Consider the following 16,755-nt stretch of genomic DNA (forward strand, 5'->3'; position numbering starts at 1 on the left):
ACTTGCACTTCAAAATAGAAATAGAAACAGAAACAGGATAAATGACCAGGCTTTGTTTCCTGTGGACATTTGAGGATAACAGTTATGGTAGGACAAAAAGGGGTTAAACCCTGTTTGAGAAAAAGATAAAAAGGTCACATATGTCCCCTCCTGGGGGCAAGGGAGATGCTGCACATGCGCAGAAAGACTCCTTGGGGGTCAAAAAAGAGGAGGCACCACCCCATAGTTCAGTTCAGTCGGTCAGTCACGTCTGACTCTTTGGGACCCCATGGACTGCAGCACACCAGGCTTTCCTGTCCATCACCAACTCCCAGGGCTTACTCGATGCCAAAGCCCCTTCTCTGGAATCCATCTTGGGAAAAAAGTTGCATACGCATGTTAGTGAGGGTCCTAGGACAGGTCAGGTGCGAAAAAAGAAGCCAGATAATTGGCCAAAGGTAAACAAAGAACCGGAAGAACTGCCCTATTTGAGTGAAATTAACCCCCTCTTTACTGCTCCTCCTTACTAGGGAAAGACCCCGATGCTGGGAAAGATTGATGGCAGAAGAAGAGGGCAACAGAGGATGAGATGGCTGCATGGCATCACCAGTGTAATGGACATGAACTTGGGCAAACTCTGGGAGCTGGTGAGGGACAGGGAAGCCTGGCGTGCCGCAGTCCGTGGGGTCTGGAAGAGTGGGACACGACTAGGCAACTGAACAACACCAACCCCCTCTTTCCTGCTCTTCCTTACTAGGGGGCACGCCCACACCTTTCTCTTCAGGGGTGCCTCGCTTCTGTTAACAAACTTTCTCTGCCTATGTGCTCTCCTGCTTGTACTGTATTATTAATGATAAACTTGGTAATTGTTTTTACAGTTTCTGCCTTCTTGAGAAATGGCATTTTTCAATGGGCACAAGGGCCAGGGTAATTTTGCTTCTAGCCTCTCACCCCTGATGGTCTAGTGGTTAGGATTCTTGCTTTTCTTCCAGGCAAAGGAGATTCAATTCCTGGGCAGGGAACTTAGATCTGGCTTCAAGCCACCCCTCACCACAGCCTCTCTGAGATCAAGGGATCTTTGAGATCTTAGTCCACTTTCCCCCTTCCTGTTAGAATCCTTCAGCAACATCTCTTCTGGGGTGGGGGGCTCACCGTTATGCAAAGCAGAGGAAAAATTTCCCCCTCCCCTTTGAGGTTCTGTGATTGGGCCGGTGAAGCCTGTGGAGCCTTACATTTTAAATTTGTAGAGAAGTGATTAGACAAACGATAAGGGTTTATGGCTTTTAAAAAGTGGCAACCTATGGGAAAGTAAATATGCAGCTGAAACTAAAGGAAGATAAGGATTGTTTCAGTCAGCTTTGTTTTGTTTGTTCCTCTCACTGATAAGAGTTTATCTAGAGTTGTCTCTCCTGTGATTAACTTTTGCTCTTCCTGGTAGAGAGGAGATTTAGGGACAGCTCCACGAAGGGAAATTTTTTAAACATTAATTTATTTTAATTAGAAAGACGGTAACGATGATCCTACATACAGGGCAGCAAAAGAGACAAAGATGTTAAGAACAAAGGGAAATTTATAGGGGACGGCAGAGAGCTTTTCTGCACCTACTTCTCAGTTGTGTTCAGCTGGAGATAATCCTTATGCCAAAGTGGCATATTTGGGGGTGGAATGATCTCATCACTTATATTCCTATATATTGTTTGAAAAGGCAGCCCATGTATTTGATTTTTAAAAATACCGCATAAAAGAACGTCGACTGAAAAAAACAAGCACAACGTAAAAGCTGAGAGTTGTTTTATTTAGCGGACATTCTTGGAACTTCAAGCCCAAGCCCGGGACGCAGCATCTCAGATAAATGCTGAGAAAACTGTTGTAAAGAACAAGGGGAGAAGCCAGGATGTTTAGAGGTTTTGCGACAACTGCTAGGTAGAACAAAAGGTTACTGTTTGTCAAAGAAAACTAGGTATCTCAAGTTAAGGAATTTAGCGCTTTCCTATGTATGGAAAGGTGCAAGAGTCTAGGCGCAACTGAAATCATTCCTTTGATAATCACTTCAGTTCATTTCAGTTCAGTTCAGTTGCTCAGTCGTGTCCAACTCTTTGCGACCCCATGAAGGGCAGCACGCCAGGCCTCCCTGTCCATCACCAACTCCTGGAGTTCACCCAAACTCATGTCCATCGAGTCGGTGATGCCATCCAGCCATCTCATCCTCTGTTGTCCCCTTCTCCTCCTGCTCCCAATCCCTCACAGCATCAGGGTCTTTTCCAATGAGTCAGCTCTTCACATGAGGTGGCCAAAGTGCTGGAGTTTCAGCTTCAGCATCAGTCATTCTAATGAACACCCAGGACTGGTCTCCTTTAGGATGGTCTGGTTGGATCTCCTTGCAGTCCAAGGGACTCTCAAGAGTCTTCTCCAACACCACAGTTCAAAAGCATCAATTCTTCGACGCTCAGCTTTCTTCACAGTCCAACTCTCACATCCATACATGATCACTGGAAAAACCATACCCTTGACTAGATAGACCTTGGTTGGCAAAGTAATATCTCTGCTTTTGAATATGCTATCTAGGTTGGTCATAACTTTCCTTCCAAAGAGTAGTTCAGTTCAGTTCAGTCGTGTCTACTCTTTGCGACCCCATGAATAGCAGCACGCCAGGCCTCCCTGTCCATCACCAATTCCTGGAGTTCACTCAGACTCACGTCCATAGAGTCAGTGATGCCATCCAGCCTTCTCCTCCTGCCCCCAATCCTTCCCAGCATCAGAGTCTTTTCCAATGAGTTAACTCTTTGCATGAGGTGGCCAAAGTACTGAAGTTTCAGCTTTAGCGTCATTCCTTCCAAGAAATCCCAGGGCTGATCTCCTTCAGAATGGACTGGTTGGATCTCCTTGCAGTCCAAGGGACTCTCAACAGTCTTCTCCAACATCACAGTTCAAAAGCATCAATTCTTCGGTGCTCAGCTTTCTTCACAGTCCAACTCTCACATCCATACATGACCACTGGAAAAACCATAGCCTTGACTAGACAGACCTTAGTCGGCAAAGTAATGTGTCGGCTTTTGAATATACTATCTAGGTTGGTCATAACTTTTCTTCCAAGGAGTAAGCATCTTTTAATTTCATGGCTGCAATCATCAGCGTCTTTTAATTTCATGGCTGCAGTCACCATCTGCAGCACTTCAGCTATCTGTATTTATCCTGCGTTTTCTCATCCTGGGATTCCTCAAGATGACTGCTAGATGGCTGGCAGTCTGTTTCCTCCTGAGTTCCCTCAGGGCTCACTGCCTGAAATCTAGTGGCTAGATCCTTTGTTTACTGACCTGACAGGCAATATTTTATTTCTCGAGAACATACAGTGCACACAATAAAAATGTATGAGCTTACTTCCTCCGTCTCCCAAATCTGTTTCCAGAGTTCGTGTATGCCCACGCCAGCTCTATATGAATTATCTCCCTCTCCCTTTTTTACCCATAGTAGCAGTCCAACCACGTGGTGTTGCAACATTGCTTATTTCACATAACTTATTAATTCATTTAAGAAATATTTACCAAGCTCTTACTATGTGCTAGGCACTGTTCCCAGTAATGAGAGAAGAGCAGGAAGCAAACAAAATGCTCTTAGAAGAGTTTACGCTGTTGTCGACTGAAAAATACGCACAACATGAGAGTGGCAAGTTTTACTGGGGGCAAAGCAAGGATTGCAGCCTGGGAGACAGCACCTCAGAGAGCTCTGAGAGACTGCTCTGAGGAGGCAGGGGGGAAGGACAGCATATGTGATTTTGGTAAAGGGGGCAGTACTATGCCAAAACCTTTGACTGTGTGGATCACAATAAACTGTGGAAAATTCTGAAAGAGATGGGAATACCACACCACCTGACCTGCCTCTTGAGAAATCTATATGCAGGTCAGGAAGCAACAGTTAGAACTGGACATGGAACAACAGACTTGTTCCAAATAGGAAAAGGAGTACGTCAAGGCTGTATATTGTCACCCTGCTTATTTAACTTCTATGCAGAGTACATCATGAGAAACGCTGGACTGGAAGAAACACAACCTGGAATCAAGATTGCTGGGAGAAATATCAATAACCTCAGATATGCAGATGACACCACCATTAAGGCAGAAAGTGAAGAGGAACTAAAAAGCCTCTTGATGAAAGTGAAAGAGGAGAGTGAAAAAGTTGGCTTAAAGCTCAACATTCAGAAAATGAAGATCATGGCATCTGGTCCCATCACTGCATGGGAAATAGATGGGGAAACAGTGGAAATACTGTCAGACTTTATTTTTTTGGGCTCCAAAATCACTGCAGATGGTGATTGCAGCCATGAAATTAAAAGACGCTTACTCCTTGGAAGAAAAGTTATGACTAACCTAGATAGCATATTCAAAAGCAGAGATATTACTTTGCCGACTAAGGTCTGTCTAGTCAAGGCTATGGTTTTTCCAGTGCCCATGTATGGATGTGAGAGTTGGACTGTGAAGAAGGCTGAGTGCCGAAGAATTGATGCTTTTGAACTGTGGTGTTGGAGAAGACTCTTGAGAGTCCCTTGGACTGCAAGGAGATCCAACCAATCCATTCTGAAGGAGATCAGCCCTGGGATTTCTTTGGAAGGAATGACGCTAAAGCTGAAACTCCAGTACTTTGGCTACCTCATGCGAAGAGTTAACTCATTGGAAAAGACCCTGATGCTGGGAGGGATTGGGAGCAGGAGGAGAAGGGGGCAACAGAGGATGAGATGGCTGGATGGCATCACTGACTCTATGGACGTGAGTCTGAGCGAACTCCAGGAGTTGGTGATGGACAGGGAGGCCTGGTGTGCTGCAATTCATGGGGTCGCAAAGAGTCGGACGCGACTGAATGACTGAACTGAACTGAACTGAACTGAACATGCAATCAAGCACAGATTTTTTTGTAGAAACTCTCTGCTGGTCTCAAAGTTTGTGCTAGTCACGAGAAGCAATAGCCACCATGAAGGATCTTAGTGCTTCTCTAGATTGAGGAAATGTAAGAATTGGGTTCATAAAATCAGCTCCTGAGAATATCTAACTATCTGAAGACTTGTCCTGCCAGTTTCCCAGAGCACAAGGTCCCTCATTTCTGCTCTCCACCCTGAACTTCTTCAGGGGGTGTTGGAGGTCAGCAGCTGCAGTGGCACATGACTTAACCCTTGTAGAGACTGATGGCAAGCACCCACGGCAAGTGCCAATCCGTGGTTGACACTTCCCAGGTGGTCCTAGCAGTAAGGAACCCGCCTGCCAACGCAGGTTAGATGTAAGAGACGTGGGTTCGATCCCTAGGTTAGTAAGATCCCTTGGAGGAGGACATGGCAACCCACTCCCGTATTCTTGCCTGGAGAGTCCCATGGACAGAGGAGCCTGGCGAGCTACAGTTCATGAGGTCGCACAGAGTTGGATACAACTGAAGCGACTTAGCACGCATGCACCGTACGCACTGTACTGAAATGTTAGAGCAGGTAGGTAGCTAGGTATGAGCAGAAGAATAGGGGGGAGAGGCCAAGAGGCAGGACAATGTGGCCAAAATCTTGGCTCCCTGTCCACTGATGCCAAATAGAAATACGGAGATAGAATTTGGAGACAATAGAAAAGAGTAGCTTTATTATTTTTGCCAGGCAAAAGGAATACACACTAGGCTAGTACCTCAAGAACTATGCCCTGTTCTCTTGGGAATAGGGAGAGGTTTTATACCCTCATGAAGGTCTTGCCTTTTTTTTTTTTTTTTCCTCTTATGAAGTTTCAGAATGGCTACAGCTGGCACCAGGCAACTCAGCAACCAGGTCTATTGTTCCTAAAGTTGTCGTCCCCTGACCTTTTTGAAATGCACAATGTTACAACAGAGTGTAGGGGGAGAAGGATGCCAGGTGCAGAGTACAATTCATATGAAGTCAGAGAGTAATTAGATATGTGAAGGACAAGTCTAGCTACAAGTGTTTGTGGTTAGTAACAGCTAAAGAATAACCAAAGACTGTTTAACTCTTCCAAGCCTCTTTGGCTTATATGTGCCAAAGGCCTTTCACTCATTTCTGTTTCTGCTGTAAACAGCAAAAGTCTAATGGCAGACAAAGAAAGGCAGGAGCTTCCAGACTGACAGGAAACCACACCTTTTGGCTGATAAGTATCCTGCAAGCAGACAAAAAAAGGCAAGGAAAGGCAGGAATCTCCTGCATAAGCATGTAACCTGTTGCTTATTATGCTCTCATTACAATAAAATTAGCTTCACTAAGTGAGCAGATAAGTTCCCATCATGCACCACCAAGACTCTTGTGATCCAAGCTGAATAAGGACAAAACACCCTCCTCTGCTTGGTAAGATGGAGCCGGGATGAAAATCAGGGACTGTGACCTCCAAACTCCTTCTTCCCCAGTGAATATTCCACCCCTTCATTTGTATGCCCCTCATATCTGGCTTGCCAGAGAAATCCAGGGCAGCAGCTGCTCACCTGTCTCCCCGCCTTCCCTCTGGGGGCATCGTTGTTCAGTCCCTAAGTCATGTCTGACTCTTTGTGATCCCAAGGACTGCAGCACACCAGGCTTCCCTGTCCATCACTATCTCCCAGAGCTTGCTCAGACTCATGTCCATCAAGTCAGTGATGCCATCCAACCATCTCATCCTCTGCTGTCCCCTTCTCCTCCTGCCTTCTATCTTCCCCAGCATCAGGGTCTTTTCCAATGAGTTGGCTTTTCACCTCAGGTAGCCAAAGTATTGGAGGGCGTATTCTTGCTTAAGTAAATTCTCACTTTACTTTCTTAACCTCCTTGCTTGTCTCTGAATTCTTTCAAGATGAGGCAAAAACCTTAAATTCACTGGAACAAAAAGAAACAGGCAACAAATAACTATATAAAATGACATCAGATACTAATAAGAGCTGTGAAGAAAAATAAACCAGAAGACAAGACAGAGTTAGTGGGTCTTTTTTAAAGAAAGCAGTCAGGACAAGTCTTTTTGAAGACTGACATTTGAGCAGATATTTGAAGTGTGGAAGTCATGGGAATATCTGGAGGAAAGGTGGTTCCAATGTGGAACAGCAGGAGGCAAATCCCCAAGATAGAAGTAGGCATGCACGCGCACTCGCTCAGTTGTGTCTGACTCTGCGACCCCATGGATCATGGCCTGCCAGGCTCTTCTGTCCTTGGGATTTTCCAGGCAAGAATACTGGAGTCATTTCATCCTCCAGGGGATCTTCCGGACCCAGGGATGGAACTTGTGTCTGCTGCACTGGCAGGCAGATTCTTTACCACTAAACCACTTGGGAATCCCATGATAGAAGTTTGCTTAACTTAAAAACCGCAAATCCAGGGTGGCTGGAGCATGGGCAAGAGGGAACATGGAGAGAGATGGTATCAGACAGGTACGCATGGATGTAGTTCACCTGGGGCGGTGGGGGGGAGGGGTGGGGGGGGTGGGGGGGTGGGGGGGGTGGGGGGGTGGGGAGGGGTGGGGGGGGTGGGGAGGGGTGGGGGGGGTGGGGGGGGTGGGGGGGGTGGGGAGGGGTGGGGGGGGTGGGGGGGGTGGTGGCAGTGTGTCTGTCTTTGACCATGGTAACTCTGGATTTTATTCAGTACACTCAAAGTTTTTGAGCAGGGGAAGGATGTGATCACGTTTACATTCTAAAAGGATCCTTTGGTTCATTTGGGATAGGATCATCTCTACCCCAGGTAGAGAGGAGACCGAGGCAGGGCTGGAGGTCACAGCAGAAGCAAAGACAGGACTAGTTAGGAGACTATTGCTGTATGAAATGAAAAATGTTGCCTGCCATGTGTCGACTGAAAAGAAACGCACATGAGAGCAAAATGAGGACTATAACCTGGGAGACAGCATTTCAGACAGCTCTGAGAAGTGCTGGGCTGGGGGGGGAGGGCGGCGCGTGGGGGCCGTGGGGTGGAGTTCAGTATATATGTGATTTTGATGATGGGGAAGTACATAAAATCAGGCACACATTTTTGCCAAAGGTTGCTGCTGCTAGTGTCATGAAGATTAGTCATGAGAAGCAGACATCCTCAGCAAAGATTTTAGTGCTTTTCTAGATATGATGAAATGCAAGACTTGGCCTCATAAAACCGTCTTTTGAAACTATTTAACTATCTGGAAACCTGTTTTGCCAGTTTTTCCCAGAGCACGGAGTGGCTCATTTCTGATCTCCGTCTCTGACTTCTTCCAGGAGGTGCTGAAGGTCAACAACTACAGCGGCTCTTAACTGCCACAAAGGTAGACAGCAAGTACCGATGCTAAGTGCCAACTTCTAAGTGACACATGTGAGAAAACAAAGGATGTTCAGCCATTAAGCAATTACCACCACCCGGGACAGTGAGCCCTGAAGGGACTCAGGATGGAGACAAAACCCTTGGCCACTGCAGTCACTCCAGCTGTGCACCTGAAGGAATTCAGGATGGAGAAAATCTGGATACTGGACCTAGGTAGTTAACATGCTTATCAAAGGAATGATTTCAGTGTGCCCCGACTCTTACATAGAAAGGGCAGACCCATATGTAGAAAAGCGCTAAATTCTTAAACTTGAGATGTCTGGCTTTCTTTAACAGTAATCCATGTTGCAAAAGCTCCAATATATCCCGGATCCTCCCTCATCTCTTCAGAGCAGTTTCTCAAAGCTATCTGAGAGGGTGTGTCCCGGACTTAAGTCTTCAACTTTGTCTGCCAAAATTCTCAACTTTTAGGTTGTGCTTTTTTTTTTTCTTTTCAGTTGATAGCTGTATGCATAGCTTGAAGACCGGTCTATAGCTAAACTGTATCTACGTCTGTTTCAGTCCTCCTTAATTCTTTCTATGATAATCCATTTTATGGATGTACTATAATGTACTTAATTCATCAGTCCTGTATGTTTAGCTTCTTCTCAGCCCTTCTACTGTTATAAACAATGAACCAATGAATATCCTTTATGTTCATGTCCCAAGATTATCTGCAGGATTATTCCACGAAGTATAACTGCTGATCACAGGTTACAGTACGTTATTTCTCACACTGAAATTAAATCTGGTGAACTCATTTTCACCATGAACCCAAAGAAACAAGGGGTTTTGTTTAGTTGGTTGGTTTGGTTTTGGTTTCAGTTTAAAAAAAAAAAAAAAAATCTTTGGGGAATTGGCTGGCCGTCCGGTAGTTAGGATTCGGAGTTTTCACTACCCACGGGTGGTGGGCATGGAGGAAAAAAAAAAAGAATTCTTTGTCATACCACTGCTTCGGAAATTAAAGAGAGAGGCATGCGCCACCCCTCCCACATCAGTTTTCTTCTTTAAATATTCCCAGTCTAGCAAGATTCCGCCTGCGGCTCCGTCATCTCTCCCAGAATAGTCTCCATCTCAGGTGCCAGAGAGAGAAACTGAGGCACAGGCAGGATCCGAAGCACAAGTCCTCCTCCCGGTTTGGCTGTCCCCTTTTCCCCCTTAACATTTCCTTCCTCTCCTGTCCCTCCGGGCCAAGTTTCAGGCTGCCAGCCGCCAACCCGGGTCCCTCGCGGCTCAGAACTGGGACTTCCACCCGCTGCCCCTCCTCGGCGCGCTCGGGGGCTGCGGAAGGGGCCGCGAGGCCTCCTGGTCCCCTCCGAGCCGCCGTAGCGCGAGCCTCGGGAGTTCGGCAGCTCCAGTCGCCAAGGCAACGGGCTCCGCTGCGCTCGGCGGGCGCCTGGCAGCCCAGGGGAGGCGCTGCGGGCCGGTGGCCCGGGCTCGGCTGGCCGGCGGGACGGCAGGTGAGCAGGGGCCGGGCGGGCAATCGCGGCCCCAACGCCCGGCTCCCGGCGTCGCTTCTTCGCAGCGGGCGAGGGGCTGGGCCGCTGGGATTTCCGGAAAGGAGACAGGGCCTGACCTTTATCCGCGGCTCCCTCCTCCTCCATCCTTGGCGCCGGGGAGGAGCCCCTCGAGCAGTTTAATTCCGTCGGGCGCGGGCGGGGAGTCACTTTGGGTTGTTCATTATGTTGGGGGTGGGGGGGGCAGTTAGCCTGATTCAAAAGTTTTTTTTAAAGCACGTCTTATTTGGGGGTCGAGAAAGAACTCCGAACTGCCGAAAATGTGCATCTGTGCGACTCTTTGGGGGCCAGAGAGGATTAACTTCTTTGTACATCAGTTTTCCCATCTGCAGAATGGGGACGATCATAGCACCTGTTTTAGAAGGTTATTACAAAGTAAATAATATATTTCAGATCTTTGCAGCTAAACCCTCAATCCTTGGGAGCTTTTATTATTACTACTACTACTAAAGAAGGTCCATTATCGAGCATGTGTTGTGTTCCAGGGCCTGGGCTGATCGCCAAGGGTAAAAATAAGTGAATGAGACATCTTGTCCTCAGGGAACTCCACAGTGTTAAGGTATAAATAGGAGCTCATTGTGGTTCCAGCTATGATTTTTGGACATTCAGGGGACTGTGAATACACAGAGAAGGCAGTTAACCCAGATTTCCGGAGATGAGGTTGGGGAGGATGGTCAAAGAGAGATTCCAAAAGAAGATGCTTTCCGAAATGAGACATGACAGCTACCTTTGTATTGGCCGGAAGATGAAGCTGATGGAGTGCATAGTGCTCTGGGCAGAGAGAACAGACCACTGCAAGGTCCTGGGGAGAAAGTGCAGGCTTTTTGGACATCTGTTAGCATTTCATAGCCTGGTTAGAGACAGATTCTGGGAAGTGGAAGTGGTCTAGCTAGGTGTGTCTGAGAGAGAAGCAGGTGCCCTTCTGAAAGATTTTCTTGTGCCTCCCTGTAAGTTTGGACTTGGTCGTGAGGGTTGGTGGGGAACACCAAAGGATTTAAATCAGGGCAGTGAGTGTGTGTGGTGTGTGTGTGTGTGTGTGTGTGTGTGGTGTGTGTGTGGTGTGTGTGTGTGTGTGATCAGAGGTGTGGTTTCCAAAAGTTCAGGGGTTTTTGTTCTCTCTTGGTCTCATCACTCCTCCAGTCTTTCATGTTGCACCTATTCATTTATGGTGATTCAAAATTTTAAAAATGTATTTATTGAGCGTCTGTTACGTGCCAGGCCCTGTGTAAGGAACCAGGTTCCTACCCTCATGGCATGTATTCTAGACATGTTCAAAGGTACATTCATGGAGACAGAAGTAGTCCAGTACAACTAGAACTGAATCAATACTGGAAGAGACCCATGCAGAGAGTGGTTTTTGTTTTTGTTTTTAAGGCCCAGATCATTCAGGGTCACTATCTTGTACACTCTTGGCAGAACCATTCCCTTGGAACTACACCAAGAAGAAATGGCCAGAGAAGTGGGAGGAAAGCTAGGAGAGTGTAGTAAGGAAAGCCCAAGGAAGAGATCCATTTTGTTGGATGCAGTTGAGATTTCAAGTAAAATAAGTTACATGTTAAAATGCGCCTTTTGCTTAAGTAAATACAGAGGTCACCGAGAAACCCAATTGAGCAGATTTGGTGAAATGATGGGGGCGGAATCTGTAATATCGGCATCTTCCAAAGGTTCAATGTAATATGTCAGTGGAATGAGGAGCGAGTGGGATGTGAGAAAGTAATGTGTAGGCAGCTCCAAAAAGTTTGGCTGTGAAGAGAGGCGAGGAGAAGGCTGGAGAGCAGTTGGGGAATCAGGTGAAGTCTTTTTAAGCAGAAGACAGACAAGAGCAGATGTAAATGCTGATGGTAGAGCCAGTAAGGGAGGGAGAGACTGAGAAAATACAGATTTTCTCAGGGGAAAATAAATGGCACAAACAACTTGCCAAAAATGTGAGAGTGGATACGATCCACAGCACAGATCCTTTACAAAGAGTCTGATGACGTGTGTGTTTTTTTTTTTTCCTTTCTGGACATATGGTAAGCAAGGTAATTGCTGAAAAGGAATGTGCCCATGTAATGCCAGCAGAAAAATAAAGATGTAAATGTGGAAAGTTCTATATTCCTTCTCATCAGATAGGAGACATTTATTGAACTAGCATTGTGTTAAGCCCTCTCCAGGCACTAGTCTCAGTTGAAAGCATGCTCTTTACAACAACCGTGGGAGAGAGAGAGCCTCTAGTGTAATTCCCAGCTTATGGATGAGGACATTGGGGTATAATGCTTAGCCCAGGTCATATAGGATTTGAATCCAGGCCTGAGCCCAGAGCTTTTGCTCTTAATCATTCCTTAAATGATATGATTGTCTACCTATGAGATGATTATCTGCTGAAAAAAATCCAAGAGAACTGAGTTAAAAATAAGCAAGCTATAAGAGAGACAAAAACCAATAGTTTTATACCAGCAGTAGAAGTAAGAAAATGGAATTGTAGGTGAAATGGCAGTAGGAACATGAAAAATAAATAAAGTATAAACCTTAAAATAAATGCACCCAGGCTAGTCAAATAGGATAAGAGTTGGCTGGAGGTTGGGGAGTATAGGTCAGGAAGCATGTTTGTATGAAGAGGAAGCAATTTTTTCTTTGGGAAAGTCAGGGTATTGATACCAGGAACAAAGCATGTAAAAAAACCAGATGTCTATTATGAGACATAGTGAGAAAATATGCAAAGATGTTGACTGTGATGTTTTATAATATTAAAAAACTAATAACAGACTGGCTAAACTGTGATACAGTCATGTGATGGGTGCAGTCAGCCATTAAAATAGAGAAAGGTGGGAGCCATATAAATGAGAAGGATGTTTACATCACATGGTTAGGTATAAAAACAGATTTCACTTGGTTTCTGGTTTTGGTGTTTTCTAAGTGTATATATGTATATAGATAGATAGATAGGAAAGATGTCTAGACAGAAGAGTTCTTTATTTTTTTTTAATATTTATTTTTTATTTAGCTGTGCTGGTCTTAGCGGTGGTCCACAGGTTCTTCAATCTTCACTGTGGCATGAGTGATCTTTTTAGTTGTGGCACGTGGAATCTATGTCCCTGACCAGGGATTGAACCTAACCTCCCTGCATTGGTAGCATAGTGTCTTAGCATTGCATAGAGTCACTCCCATAGCGAAGTGACTTACCACCGGGGACGTTCCAAGATGAGTTCTTTAAAACAGTTTTTTATTTTTTTATTGTGGTAAGCAATGCATAAATTTATCATAACCGTATTTAAGTGTAAAGTTTAATAGTGTTGAGGATAGTTACATCCTTGTGCAATCAACCTCTCAAATTTTTTCATCTTGCAAATCTGAAACTTTATGCCCATTAAAACAACTCCATGTTTCTCCCTCTCCCTAGTCTCTGGCAACCACCATCCTACTTTCTGTTGCTATGAATTTGGTTACTCTGGATACTTCATATAAGTGAAATCATTCAATTTTTATCTTTTTGTGATTTTTTTCCCCCATTTAACATAATGTCCTAAGGGTTTCCCTGATGGCTCAGTGGTAAAGAATCTGCCTGCCAATGCAGGAGACATGAGTTCGATCCCTGGGTTGGAAAGATCCCCTGGAGAAGGAAATGGCAACCCGCTCCAGTATTCTTGTCTGGCAAATCCCATGGACAGAGGAGTCTGGCTGACTATAGTCCATGGAGTCACACAAGACTCAGACACTACTTAGCTGCTAAACAACAACAACAGCAGCGTAATGTCCTAAAGGGGCGTCAGTGTTGTAGCATGTCAGCATTTCCTTCCTTTTTAAGGCTGAATGATATTCCACTGTATGGATATACACATTTTGTATATACATTGTATGTATGAACACGTTTTGTTTATTCATTCCATAGATGGACATTTGCGTTGCTTTCCCCTTCTGGCTATTTTGAGTAATGCTGCTGCAGATGATGAATGTGCCAGAAAGATAAGTTCTTTGTGTCCTGAGACCCATGGGGACCCTTTTATCCCTTTCCTTATTGCCTTAGTTTTCTTTTTTATGAGCATGAATGGCTTTCATAATCAGAAAAAAAAAAACCCAAAAAACAATAAGGATATATCCTATTTGGGGAGATGGGGGAATAAAGGTTGAAAAAAAAAATAAGGTCAGACCTAGGCTGCAGGAATGGAATGGAGTGGGCTGATCTGAGAGACCATTCTGGAGAATCAACAGGACTTGACGACCAAGAGGTAAGGGAGAAAGGTGTGAAGGACAAAGCCTTGGGGGCCTGTAGGGAGAAAGGGCTTCGACTTGGGGAAGTGAGGTACACTGAAAGTCACTCGGTCCTGTCAGACTTTTGCGACCCCATGGACTGTAGCCCGCCAGGCTCCTCTGTCCATGGGATTTAGACTTGGGGAGGAGGGAGGAAATAAGGTTAGAGAGCCACCTGAGCCTTTTTGTTCAGCGGTTTAGACTCTTTCCTGATAGTAGAGGGAAACCATTGAAATGAAGGGAAATGACTTAATCACATTCAAGTTATAGAAAGATCACTGTGGCCAATCCATTCTGTGAGCTGAAGCCAGAGTGCAAAATTTCCCTTTGTGTTACTTAGACTTGAACCTTTGTTAATTTCCTCTTATTTGAGACAAAGCATTGGTGCTAAAAGATGCATATCTACTCTTCTAAAAGCACCTGAAATATTTTAAACAAAGTCCTATTTAGATTACATTGATTCCTAATTGCATTCAGTTTTATCTTAACAACACAGTCTCCTGTTACTTGACTTTCTGCCTTTAGCAGGGGAAATATAATTGGGAAAGCAAACAAGAAATATAAACAACTCAAGTTACAGACCTTCAGTTAATTGCAAATATCTTTGTCTTTTGGGGAAAAGGGGGTCAATGAGGTAAACAGTGTCTTACCAAATTCTTATTACAAAGCAAAAATTGTTAAGAGTTCAAATGGACTCAGCTTATTACCTACTTCTCCCACAAACCTGTAATGTCTCTGCTTCCAGAGCCTCCCAGAGAGGGAACTAACTGTTGTGCTGACATCTCATAAGCATTTTGCAGTTTTTAAGAGCTGCATGTCCAAAAGATGTGAACCCACGACCTCATTTCATTCCTCCCAATAATTCTTAGATAGGGATTATCATTCCTATTTTCAGATGAGGAAATTGAATTTCAGAGGATTGAAGAAACCTCCTAGCTCCTACACCTAATTCTGGACTTTGAATCTAGGTTTTCTTATTTTCTTTTTATATTATAGCCTCTTCTTATGTACAGTTTTAAACATATACAAAAGTAAAAAAGATGATATAATACATACCTTATACTCATACCCCAGCTTCAACAGGTACCAACATATGGTCAGTTTTATTCGATCTGTACCCTCCACTCTGTCCCCACCATAGATTATATTAAAGCGAATCCTAAGACATCATGTCATTTCATCTATAAATACTTTAATAGGCATGCGAGAGGTAAGGATTTTTTCTTTCCCCTTTCCCCTCTATGATCACACTACTATGATCACACCTAAGAAAATGAACAGGAATGATTCCTCAACGTTACCTTGTATCCATTTGGTACTCAGTTTCTCCTTATCTCGTAGATGTCTTTTCACAGTTGGTTTGTTGGAATTGGGATCTAAACAAGGATCACATCTGGGTGATAGTGGCTTAAGTCTTTGAATCTGTAGCAATTTTGCCTCTTCTTTTTTCCCCTTACCTTTCATTTGTTGAAAACTCAGGTCATTTGTCCCATCCAGCTACTCTGGATTTGCCTGGTTATATCCCTCTAATGTCCTCCTCCATTCCCTTTATTTTTTTTGGCTGTTGCTCTTTATGGGTGGTGCTGTGTATCATATCAGTCAGTCAGTCAGTTTAGTCGCTCAGTCGTGTCCGACTCTTTGCGACCCCGTGAATCACAGCACTGCAGGCCTTCCTGCTCATCACCAATTTCCAGAGTTCACTCAGACTCACGTCCATAGAGTCAGTGAAGCCATCCAGCCATCTCATCCTCTGTCATCTCCTTCTCCTCCTGCCTCCAATCCCTCCCAGCATCAGAGTCTTTTCCAATGAGTCAACTCTTTGCATGAGGTGGCCAAAGTATTGGAGTTTCAGCTTCAGCATCATTCCCTCCAAAGAAATCCCAGGGCTGATCTCCTTCAGAATGGATTGGTTGGATCTCCTTGCAGTCCAAGGGACTCTCAAGAGTCTTCTCCAACACCACAGTTCAAAAGCATCAATTCCTCAGTGCTCAGCTTTCTTCACAGTCCAACTCTCACATCCATACATGACCACTGGAAAAACCATAGCCTTGACTAGACGGACTTTTATCAACAGGCAGTAAAGGCTGATTCTCACCTGTAAGATTGATCATGGGTTCAGGGGTTTGTTAGCATGATCCCTTCATTATAAGGTTCTCATCAGCCTTTCACAAAATGGTTTTTAGTAGCTGTTAATGATCATTGCCTCGATATACTTACTATTTCATAGCATGTATGCGTGCTCAGTCATGAAGTCATGTTTGACTCTTTGTGACCCCACCAGGCTCCTCTGTCCATGGGATTCTCCAGGCAAGAATACTGAAGTGGGTTGCCATGCCCTCCTCCAGGGGATCTTCCTGACCCAGGAATCAAACCCACATCTCCCACATTGGCAGGCTGATTCTTTACCACTGTGCCACCTGGGAAGCCCGGATCCTGAGTCATGTTCTCAGTATGTGCTCAGAAAATAGAGCCTGTGTATTCAGTTTAATACTGGTTGCCCACAGCATTGCTCTTCTGGGTTGGTCTTATGTGTTGGCAAAACCACACTGTGAGGGGCTGCTTGTATCAGTGCTTTTCAAACTGTACCTGCAGTTGGTGGGGGATTAGTAGGTAGAGGAACTGTCTGGGATATGTTCCAGCATAACGGGAGTTAATCTGCTTTCCTCCCATTCCCAGTTCCATAAGCCTGCCTGCTGTGTGCCTCTACCTACCACCAAAAGGAAGCTTGAAAAAGAAGTGCTGGTGATCTAATTTGCAACATAGATTAGTCACTCAGTTGTG

The 16,755-nt window shown here is 44.9% G+C and overlaps 1 protein-coding gene across 1 annotated transcript in view; it reads left to right on the plus strand.

The window, feature by feature from the left end:
* The window catches only part of PKIG (protein kinase (cAMP-dependent, catalytic) inhibitor gamma), an 84,103-nt gene continuing 76,856 nt past the window's right edge, over positions 9,509–16,755 (plus strand). The window contains exon 1 of the mRNA XM_018057910.1: positions 9,509–9,690. The gene's annotated coding sequence lies outside the window, so the exon portion shown is untranslated. The remainder of the gene's footprint in view (positions 9,691–16,755) is intronic.

Source organism: Capra hircus, chromosome 13, assembly GCF_001704415.2.
Source record: "Capra hircus breed San Clemente chromosome 13, ASM170441v1, whole genome shotgun sequence".
Lineage (NCBI taxonomy): Eukaryota > Metazoa > Chordata > Mammalia > Artiodactyla > Bovidae > Capra > Capra hircus.